Below are 12029 nucleotides of genomic sequence, written 5' to 3' on the forward strand. Positions count from 1 at the left end.
TACCACAGTTTTCATTGTAGAGATTTAGAACTGCCTCGAGAACCATGCATAGCTATCTCATTCGTTTATTCAACCTGCACTATTTATTGAGCAGTACTATGTGTCAGGTATTGTATTTGAGTAGGTGGTGAACAAACATTTTCTATCCTAGGGAGTTCACAGGGAACTGGGAGAAACAGGCCATGAAAAAGTAGGTGTGTGTAAATAGAGAAATGTTTCAATAATAGTGCCAAAAAGAAAAATTGGTAAGGGGTGGAGTAATGGGGCTGGGAGTGTACTACTTTGCACTGTGCAGCCAGCCAGGATAACTTTTCTAAGGAAATAACATTTTCTTAGAGATATAAAAGAAATAAGGGAAGGAACCATGGGTTTTGCAGTGGAAGAGCCTTTAGATAGAGGTAACAGCAAATGCAAAGGGTCTGAGGAACAGGAATGTTTGTCTTGTTCAAGGAATAATTAGGGCAGTAGCAGTAGCGGTATTGTTACTTGTAGAGGGTCTTGATTGCAAGTTGTTGAGGCTCTTGGCATTTCAAACAAAGAATTGAACAAAACGCATAGCAAAGCAAGGAAAGAATGAAGCAATGAAAGCAGAGATTTATTGAAAATTAAAGTACACTCCATAGTGTGGCCCATAGCTGCTGCTCAAGGGCCCTGATACAGATTCTTCTGGGGTCCAGATACCCTCCTAGAAGTTTCCCATTGGTCACTTGGTGTTCATCCCCTGAAAATGAAGTGATGGCTTGCAATCAGTCTGATTGGTTGCTGCTTGCAACCAATCAGAGGCTGAAGTGAAGTTACAAAGGTTACACCCCTATGCAAACATCTGATTGGTTGCGGAAGCAGCCAATCAGATGCTAAAGTGAAGTTACAAACTTGCAGTCTTATGCAGATGAAGACTTGGCCTGCAATCAGTCTGATTGGTTGCTGTCTGCCACCAATCAAAGGCTGAAGTGAAGTTACAAAGTTACACTCCTATGCAACCAATCAGAGGTACTTTCAATTTTCCATGTGTCACGCAGAAAAGGAGGTTTGCAAAGGGAGTAGTCTCTGGTCCTTTTGTTACTTACGTGTGGAAAGTTGGTGGGGGTGGGGGGATTCCTTTTGATTTAGTTCTAGAAAGTCAGGGTGCAATGGCCTTAGGTTCCCTGCCTCCAGACCCTATCTCCTGCCTCAGTGTGAGGTGTCAGGATGGTGGCAGGAATGGAATGGCAGTGGGTGGGAAGGAATATCTTTAGGACATCAAAGATTGAGAGGTAGCAGGAGTCCAGAACAAGTTGGGCAAGGCATGGATTTTGGATTTGAATCTCTGTGTGATGGGAAGCCATTGGAGGGTCTTGAGCCAGGTGTGACATGATTTGATCTGTTTTATTTCAGAGATCTTGGTGGTGGCAGAGACCTTAGCTGTTGGGCTGGGGTTGGTTGCTACTAGAAGGCTTCTAGGTTTACCATCTCCTTTCAATCTGGGCAGCTTCACCTTGATCTATTTTGCATATTGGGCTTCTGGATAGTTTTTTTTTTTTTTTTTTTTAAGTCGGAGTCTCGCCTGTCGCCCATGCTGGAGTGCAGTGGCGCGATCTCGGCTCACTGCAACCTCAGCCTCCTGGGTTCAAGAGATTCTCCTGCCTCAGCCTCTCCAGTAGCTGGGACTACAGGCGTCGGCCACCATGCCTGGCTAATTTTTTGTATTTTTAGTAGAGACGGGGTTTCACTGTGTTAGCTAGGATGGTCTTGATATCCTGACCTCGTGATCCGCCCGCCCTCTGGCTCCCAGAGTGCTGGGATTACAGGCGTGAGCCACCACGCTCGGCTGATTTTTTTTTTTTAAAGAAAGATTTCCACAACTTTAAAAACTTTGGAAAATCACTGTTTTATATTGCCGGTTATATTTATTAAAACCAGTGGGAGGTGGAAAAATTAAAGTGATAGGAAATAATTATTTCATAAATTTTACTCCATTGAGACAAAGATGGAAACCACAATAGGGCAAGAGGTGGTAAATCTTAACCTCAGCTGGACCATCTGTGTTTAAGCTAGTTGAATTCTTCTTTTGTGTTAACTAGAAAGGAAAAGGGCAAAATTAAAGATGAGGACCATTTGGGAATTTATAGTACTTTTTAGTTGGAGGGAAATAGAAGTCTGTTCAAAGTGGTGTATTATTCACACCCATCTTTCAGAACATGTTGTATAGTCAAGCCAGCATTGCTTGTACAATGCAAAACTAAGGTTGAAAAGCATACATTGTAAATTTATTTACCATTTTAAGTGAAACTTTATATTTTTGCTTCTTTCCTTTTGCATTACATTGGTGAATGGGAAATATATATATACACATATATATGTGTATATATATGTGTATATGTATATATATGTATGTATATGTATATATATAAAATGTTTGAATTTTTAAGAATTGATATTGTTAGAAGTTTTCATGAATCTTAAAATTCTTTACTCCACAGGGGCATTACCTTATTAAGTTGTTGCCTGACATTTATTCAATGACGACAATGTGCTAGGGCTTTGATTTTAAATATGATTTATTTTAAAATTATCTTAAAATGATTTTTAAAAATAGGATTTATTTAAAAATCATTATTCCTTTAAAACTCAAAACCTGGTCCTATTCCAGCAGATGTAGCTAAAACAACAACAACAACAAAACAACCTCAAAACTTCAGTAAAAGTATGTGAAAGTATGTGAATGCTCTATGTTGAGCATTTTGCATGCATTTACTCTTTTAATCCCCACAACAACTCCAAAACCTGGCATTATTTTACCGATTTCATAGGTAAGGAAACTGAATCACAGATAGTGAAGCAGTTGACTCAGCGTCATAAAGCAAATGGAAGAGCTAAGCTTGGCAGGTGGATCTTTTGGTTTCAAGGCCTGCTCTTTGGCTGCTGTGGGGAAGGGAAACCATCCTCCAGGGTGGGGAAGGAAGGTGGTTTATCTGGAATGATCTAGGTGGAAGTTTACATCTAGGTAGCAAAGAGAAATTTCATATCCTTTACCCCTTCTGTGAAAACACATCTACTTTATACTTGAGCCCATCGTCTGGCCACCCCACAGAAACTGTTCCTAATGCTGTGAATTACAGAACTTTAATTTATTTGCATTTCTGTGTTCTTTTGGGAATGGATTTACTACTTGAAATATATATATTTTTAATTACATAATAAAACTTCAAAACTTTGATATCCATAAAATAATATAAGTGGTGCTTTTCAGCAAAGTGTGTTTCTGGATGTGAATCCCTGATTATAAGATATTTATTAAAGTCTGTTTTCTTCTCAAGGAATGGAAAGTCTAGGAATATTAATCCTTAGGATGATCACTAATAAATTTATTTTGTAGTTCTGAACACATAAAAGCTTTGTCTGTACTCTTTGGATATTAAAGTGTAAAAAAATTGTAATTGATTAAAAGTTGGATATTGACACTAAACGGGAAGAAACTGACATAATTTATGTGAATGTGCTTAGGTCACTTACAATGCATTCCATAAATGATAATGGAATCTAAAGATCTTCAGCTGGAGAAAATGAGGCTAAGGAGGAACTTAAATGGCCAAGTTTGTCTTCAGTGTGTTCTCTTTGCCTTCTTGCTCTTTCTGTCTCTCTGTGTTGCTCTCCCTTACTCTGAAAAAAATAAAGGCAATAGGGTAACAAACAACATTTCGGAAAAGTAGGATTAAAAGTGTAGTCTTAACTCAGCAGATTTTAAAACATATTGTAAGGTTACAAATATTCAAACAGTGCTTGGCCAGCAATTAGGCAGCAGATGATGAATCAGACTAGAAGGTCAAATAACAGACTTGCTTCTCATTAATAAAGGGAAACATAATCAATTTGGGAGAGACTGGATGGATTATTCAAAAACTAATTTTTGTATAATTTTCTACTTACTTAGAAAAGAAGAATACCAAAGTATTCCCTCACTGCCTATGTCAAAATAAATTCTATGTAGATTAAGATTTTAACGTAAAAACAAAATTCCATAAAATACTAGAACAAAAATGATAATCTTAGGATGACATAGAGGTTTTCAAAGCATAATTCTAAAGCAGAAATAAGAAGGGTTGGCTGATTTTATTAAATTTTAACTAAGAACTTCTGTATGATTAAAGATATAATACCCAATTGAAAGGTTTATAAACTTGGACCAAAATGTGCAGTCATATATAAAGAGTTAATAACTCTATTAAATAGAAAGGACTTACAAATAGAAAAGGTCATCACCCCAAGATCATAAGTGAAGCTCATGAATAGATAGTTCACTGAAGAAACATAACTGTTTAGTAATTATTTAAAAAAACACCTTTAATGTCACAATTAATCAAATACATACATAGTGAAACAAAGAAGTGCCTTTTTTTTCATATTAGACTTTCAGAGATTACAAAGCACCCCAAAAGTCCTGAGTAGGGTATAGGGAAATTGGCATGAGAGGGTTATACTTTTCTGGTAAAAAAATTTAGCAATGGGCATCAGAAACTGAAAACGTTTATAGCTTTGGAGCCAGTTGTTTCACTTAAAGTATTTACTCTAAGGAAATCACTGGAAATACAGACAAAAACTTTTGTACAATAATATTAGTTATGGCACTAACAATCACAAATATTTAATGCTATAGGAAATTGCTTATGATAAAATTATAAGTAAACAAAGATGATCTCAATTTTGATTAAGAGAAAATATATATCAATTATACCTCAATAAAGTGTTTAAAAAGAACATATATACGTGTATCGACAAATACATACAGATACAGAAAGAAAATACATCAAATTGTTTTGTTTTGTTCGAGACGGAGTCTTGCTCTGTCGCCCAGGCTGGAGTGCAGTGGCGCAATCTCAGCTCACTGCACACTCCGCCTCCTGGGTTCACGCCATTCTCCTGCCTCAGCCTCCCTAGTAGCTGGGACTACAGGCACCCGCCACCATGCCCGGCTAATTTTTTGTATTTTTAGTAGAGATGGGGTTTCACTGTGTTAGCCAGGATGGTCTCAATCTCCTGACCTTGTGATCTGCCCGCCTCGGCCTCCCAAAGTGCTGGGATTACAGGCGTGAGCCACCACACTTGGCCAACTTCAGACAAATTTAAAGCAAATCATCTTTGGTAGGCTACCTAGTTAAATGGTCAACCTTTGGTGCTGCAGTGTGAGTGAGTTCGTGTATCTTTTCCTTTGTAGCTAAGGGAAGGGCCATTGACAAGGTAATGAGGGAGGGGCAGATCTAGGCAGGCTGCTTTATCCTCTGAGCACTTTTGCTTTTGTGGGCCGCCTCGTCCAAACAACAACAAAAAATCAAAAGTTACATTTTACAACCGTGTTGGCGTATAGATCAATATAATCCAGGCTGAGTTATATTTATTTTTTCTTCTGATTTTAAAATAAATTAATTTAAAACCTTTTTGTGGACTCCTAAAAGGAGGATGGCCTAGGCGCTATACTAACCAGGCCATGTGGAGTAGTTGGCTGTGGGCCCAGGTGGGAGGCTCAGGGACAGGCCAGGGACTGAGGAGATACCACAGTGGAGGGGTAGGATTCTAGAAGGCAGGATGGAACAATGCCATCTACTCCGTCAGTGGCCTTGAGCAGCTGTTGTTTATTGTGCATCCTTGTGAGAACAATCAAATTTCAGGTTACTAGGGAGTCGTTGTCAAACCTTGCTCTCATTTGTGCGTCACATTTCCAAGTCCTTTTATGGGAAGGCATGTTAGAAATCTCTGTGACTCTCTGTTTGGGGGTAAGAGGGCTTAACAAGAGGCAAGGTGACTCCCAGGTTTCTGACAAGGGCAGCCGGGTCAGTGGTGGGACCATCCTCCAATGTATAGGTCACAGAGGAAAATTTCTATTTAGATTATTTGAATTGTAGGTGACTTGAGCACATGGAGGAGGTGGGAAATAAAGCCCTGGGGATGTTCTAGAACTCAGAGGAGAGGTGTATCCTCGATTGGTGGACTTAGGACATCCATGGGCAGGAAGTGCCTGACACCATGAGCATGGATGAGTGAAGGGAGGTGGCAGGAGCCAGGATTCCCGGAACAGTTTCAGAAGATGTGGCCAAGGAGACCTGGCAGCAGAGAAGAGGAAAACCTCAAGATAGTAATATAGTAATGCTGACACCAAGAAAGGATGCAGTTTCTGAAGAAGGATGTGATTTGCAGTTTCAAAAGCCATACGGAGGTTTATCAAGATCAAGATTAAAAAGTAAGATGATTTAAAAGTTAAGCAGCTGTTGGTGAACTTACTGAGAACATTTGGTGCCAAGCCAGATTAAAGTGTGTTTAGGAATAAATGGACAGAGAAATAAAGAGAAAAGATGCTCTTTTCAGAAGCTGGCTGTGAAAGGGAAGAAAGTATCAAGGTTATAGAAAATGTTACTATTCTTTAGCTTTATAGTCATGTACTGCATGACGACATCTCAGTCAGTGACAGACCACATATACAACATTGGTCCCATAAGATTATAATACTGTATTTTTACTGAACCTTTTTATGTTTGATATGGTTTTCTGTGTCCCCATCAAATCTCATGTTGAATTGTAATCCCCAGTGTTGGAGGTGGGGCCTGGTGGGAGGTGATTGGCTCATGGCGGTGGTCCTTCATGAATGGTTTTAGCACCATCCCTTTGCTGCTGTTCTCGTGATAGTGAGTTATTGTGAGATCTGGTTATTTAAAAGTGTGAGCACCTTCCCCATCTCTCTATCTCATCTCTCTCATGGCTGCAGCCTTGTGAGACGTGCCTGCTTCCCCTTCACCTTCCGCCATGATTGTAAGTTTCCTGAGGCCACCCCAGCAGCAGAAGCCATTATGCTTCCTGGACAGCCTCCAGAACCATGAGCCAATTAAACCTCTTTTCTTTATAAATTACCCAGTTTTGGTAATTGCTTTATAACAATGGGAGAACAGACTAATATAATATTTAAATACACAAATACTTACGATTTGTTACAGTTGTTTGCAGTATTCAGTACAGTCACCTGCGGTACAGGTTTGCAGCTTAGATACCGTAGGCTGTATTATATAGCCTAGGTGTGTAGCGGACTCTACATTTAGGTTTGTGTAAGTACGATTAAATCACCTAATGATGCATTTCTCAGAACATATCCTCATCATTAAGTGACGCACAACTGCATTTATAAGAAAGGAGACGGAAGAGTATGTTTGTATGTTGAAGATTATGAAAGTGCGTGGGTTGAATGGTGTCACCCAAAATTCATTTGTTGAAGTCTTAACCCCTGGTACCTCAGAATATGACCTTATTTGGAAATAAAGTCTTTGCAGATGTGATTAGTTGAGATGAGGTGAAACTGGAATGGGGTAGGCCTCTAATTCAACATGACTGCTGTTCTTATAAAAAAGAAAAATTTGGACACAGACATGCAAACAGAGAGAAGGCCATATGAACATGAAGGCAGAACTCAGAGTGATGTGTCTAGAAGCCAAGGAAGGCCAAAGATTGCCAGCAACCACCAGGAGCCAGGAGAGAGGCCTGGAAGACACCCTTCCCTGGCACCTTCAGAGGGAACTTGGCCTTGCTGATGTCTTGATTTTCTTTTAGTCTCCAGAACTGTGAGACAATACATTTCTGATGTTTAAGCCACTCCATTTGCAATACTGTGTTACAGCAGCCCTAGCCAACTATGAGAGAGAGAGAGAGACTTCTGAATAAATCCCAATTCTTAGGCTCTAACTAAGTGGGGTTGTTGGTGCAGCGAGCTGCTTAGTGACCACCATAGGAAATGGGTTAAAGACTACGTGGAGGCCGGGCGCGGTGGCTCAAGCCTATAATCCCAGCACTTTGGGAGGCCGAGGCGGGCAGATCACGAGGTCAGGAGATCGAGACCATCCTGGCTAACACGGCGAATCCCCGTCTCTACTAAAAATACAAAAAATTAACCAGGCGTGGTGGCGGGCGCCTGTAGTCCCAGCTACTCAGGAGGCTGAGACAGGAGAATGGCGTGAACCCGGGAGGCGGAGCTTGCAGTGAGCGAAGATCGCACCACTGCACTCCAGCCTGGGCAACAGAGCGAGACTCCGTCTCAAAAAAAAAAAAAAAAAAAGAATACATGGAAATGTCAGCACACCAGACTAGGTACCTATTAAGAGGGTCACATCCAGTTTTTTAGTTGTATCTCTTCAACCTAGAAGCCATTGCTACACACTGCCTGCTGGAGACAAAAATCATTGTGAGCTTTTTAAAAAAATGGATCACTTCTCTATTACATAAGTTCAATAGAATCTAACATCACAAGGCATAATTCATAGTGCTCTCAGAGCCAACAGTTACAGTAACTTGGCAATATAAATCTTGGTAGTATTGACAGAAAGTGTTTATATAGATATTTCCAAATACCTCAACTTAGGCAGAAAAGTGGGAGTGAAAAATTAACAAATTGCACTCAACAATAGTTTAACAAATTGATTTCCACTAAAATGAAAATGAAAAAAGATTCATATCTTGGCTGAATATTAATTTGTATGTTCTTTATAGAGGGTCAAATTCATCTTTAGGGTGAAATTCATAAATCAACCCAATAAAAACTTTATATATCAAGAAGAGCTAGAAATTTGTTCCCTGAAATGAAGCTTTTGCTTACCTCTAACTTGATCTTCATTTATTTGTTTTTTGAGAGCAAATACATCATCAGACAATTGCTATCTTATTTACTTTGTAAATGATTTTAGATGATGTTGATTGTGCTAAAGGGATATAAGTTATATGGTAAATGAGAGAAAGGCTGTTTTTTGTTTATGGATTGCCTAGGATAAGTGGATATAAGACGTAGGAACGTTCAATGATGGAGTGTGGTGTGAGGAGAAGGAGAAAGTAGGAAAGGGGCAGTAAATGGACAACTTAAGCTGTGTGGCCTTGGGTAAACCTTTCAGGCCCATTTCCTGCTCTCTAACAGAGTTAGTAAGACCTAGCTCACTGTTGTATGTGAAAGCACCTGGAAGAGTGTCTGAGGCAAAGTCAAAGCACAATTGATGTTAGTGGTGTCTCTTTTAGATCGGGATTTGCAGTGAGAAGCAATGTGGTGGAGTGAGAAACCTGGATTTTGGTACACACTGATCTGGAAGCAAATTTCAGCTTAGCTTCTTGCTAGTGTGTGGTTGACTCTTAATCAGTTAGTGAACTTCCCTGAGCTTCATTTTCTTCATCTTATGATTTTGTAAGGTTTTATGTTGATTCAATGAGATAACATAAAAGAAAGCATCTGGCATTGTGACTATTACGGCCGCTACTGGTCTATATGGTAATTTTATGTGAATTACGAAAATACACTCTTTTTTTTTTTTTTTTTTTTTTGAGGCAGAGTCTCACTCCGTCACCCAGGCTAGAGTGCAGTGGCGCGATCTCGGCTCACTGCAAGCTCCGCCTCTCGGGTTCATGCCATTCTCCTGCCTCAGCCTCTCGAGTAGCTGGGACCACAGGCGCCTGCCACCACACCTGGCTAATTTTTTGTATTTTTTTAGTAGAGACGGGGTTTCAACATGTTAGCCAGGATGGTCTCGATCTCCTGACCTCGTGATCTGCCTGCCTCGGCCTCCCAAAGTGCTGGGATTAACAGGCATGAGCCACCGCGCCCAGCCAAAAATCCACTCCTTCTTCCAGTGATTTTACTTCTGCTTATTAGAAAATTGTCCTAATATACTGAAAATTGGAACAAGACACTTAACTGCCATCTGCCAGAAAACTGTCAAAATATATATACAAATCAAGAAGTAACCTAAGTGTCCATCAACGGACGAATGGATACAAAAAATGTGGTACGTATACATAATGGAGCCAATTCAGCCATAAAAAAGAATGAGATCCTGCCATTTACAACAACATAGATGAAAATATGGACTTAATGTTAAGTGAAATAAGTCAGGCACAGAAAGACAAACTTTACGTACTCTCACTCATTTGTGGAAGCTAAAAATGAAGACAATTGAACTCATGGAGAAGAGTAGAATCATGGTTACCAGAGGCTGGGGAAAATAGTGGGGCGACAGGGAGTGGGGATTGTTAATGGGTACAAAAATATAGTTAGATAGGATGAATAAGATCTAGTATTTGATAGCACAACAGGGTGATTACAGTCAGCGGTAATTTATTGTACATTTTTAAATAACTAAAAATCGAATCGGCATGTTTGTAACACAAAGAAATGACAAATGCTATAGGTGATGGATACCCCATTTATCCTGATGTGATTATTACATGTTGTATGCTGGTATCAAAATATCTAATGTATCTCATAAATATATGCACCTACTATGTACCCATAAAAATTAAAAACAAACAAAAGTCAAATCTCTGGTGTCTAAATGTGGAATATGGTTCCTTTGTGCAGTACACAACCTGCAGAGACTTAAATGGCAAACAGCCCCACAATATGGCACATCATAGGTGATGGTTTAATGCATATTTCCTCCTCTCCTCTCTTCCTCTTTCTATCTCTGTCTTCCTTTATTTTTACAGCCAGGGCACTCCCACTGGCAGATCTTACAACTTTACCTGGGCAGTCTGCATCCTAAATGGTGTTGCCACAACTCCTAATAAAGGGTCTCCATGGGGAGCAGAAGTTATCAAGACTGTACCCCTTCAGTAATTGACTTTTCCAGTCCCCACCCTTACTCAGGGTTGACATATCCATGCTGTTTCTCATTAGCCCACCACCTTTTTATCTCCTCAAGACTGTGAAACCTGAGGAAATCAAAAGGAGCTCCTCAGTATAAAAGGGCAGCTGAACACTGGGCTAGAGTAGCTAAATGGGGAAGCAGTCGGGCAAAGGCGAAGTGAGGCTGGACGAGTGCTACCGAGTCTGCCCTTTAATCTTACTTCCGCGATCCCTCCTTATCCTCTTTTCTCTGTATCTTACAGCCCCCTTCTGCCCTTTCCTTCCCTCATTATCCAACTCAGTGTTCATATCACATGTCCATGGCCAACAGTCTCCTAGTCACCCCAATGTTTGCACACATAATTGATGACTTCAACTTGCAAGAGTTGGCCAGGCGTGGTGGCTCACGCCTGTTATCCCAGCACTTTGGGAGGCTGAGATGGGTGGATCACAAGGTCAGGAGTTCAAGACCTTCCTGCCTAACACGGTGAAATCCCGTCTCTACTAAAAATAAAAAAAATTAGCCGGGCATGGTGGTGGGTGCCTGTAGTCCCAGCTACTCAGGAGGCTGAGGCAGGAGAATGGCATGAACCCGGGAGGTGGAGCTTGCAGTGAGCCAAGATTGCGCCACTGCACTCCAGCCTGGGTGACAGAGCGAGACTCCGTCTCAAAAAAAAAAACCTTGCAGGATTTGACTCGTCTAACACCTGGCTCAGTGACTTTCATCTCCATTCTATTGCAGCTACCACACTCATCAACAAATATTGCAACATTTTCAAAATCACTGCTCCACTCACCCCACTCTTCAGTTGAAACCTCTGCTTCCAGTTGTCTTGTTCAATTCTCTACTGTAACAATTCCTTGGTGTCATTAAGATTTCTGGTCCACTAACCATCCTCTTTTCTCTGTATCTTACAGCCCCCTTCTGCCCTTTCCTTCCCTCATTATCCAACTCAGTGTTCATATCACATTATTATAATTGGTGTATTATAGATAACTGGAATTCCCTTGATTCTCTCATCTTTTGTCGCATTTACCTGGCAAAATCCTAACCCAGGATGAAACAGCATTCACCTGAGCACCTGGGCGTTGCCACATTTGTACTGTGTTGCAGTCCTACCTCAGACCTCAGACAAGCTTAGTTTCCCACTGTCCCAGTGACTTTTGTATGACTTGCTTGTCAAACTTCCCACCCCTTCCTTCATTTCTCTCAACTGATTTTCAGCTGACGAACTTATCTTCTTTGAGAAAACAGAAGCCATATGGTGGGAACACCTTCATCTTTCCATCTCCGTATCTACAGGCCTTCCTGTGTCTTCATTCACCTCTTTGCTGTTCTCTTCTAGAACATCCCCCCTTCACATGTTGTCTTTGTGCCTTCTCCTTTTTCCTTACCTTACTGTCATCCCCACCA

General features: G+C 40.5%; 1 long non-coding RNA gene across 1 annotated transcript; it reads right to left on the reverse strand.

Annotated features, from left to right (window-relative positions):
* Nucleotides 1-591: 591 nt before the first annotated feature.
* Nucleotides 592-8188, reverse strand: LOC109026575 (uncharacterized). Its single transcript, XR_008679074.2, has 4 exons — nucleotides 8105-8188; nucleotides 6948-7135; nucleotides 3493-3639; nucleotides 592-721 (listed from the first exon to the last, which is right to left on the reverse strand). It is a non-coding gene; the product is annotated as an uncharacterized lncRNA (long non-coding RNA).
* Between the last annotated feature and the right edge of the window lie 3841 nt (nucleotides 8189-12029).

The sequence above is a fragment of the Gorilla gorilla genome, chromosome 3 (genome assembly GCF_029281585.2).
Source record: "Gorilla gorilla gorilla isolate KB3781 chromosome 3, NHGRI_mGorGor1-v2.1_pri, whole genome shotgun sequence".
Lineage (NCBI taxonomy): Eukaryota > Metazoa > Chordata > Mammalia > Primates > Hominidae > Gorilla > Gorilla gorilla.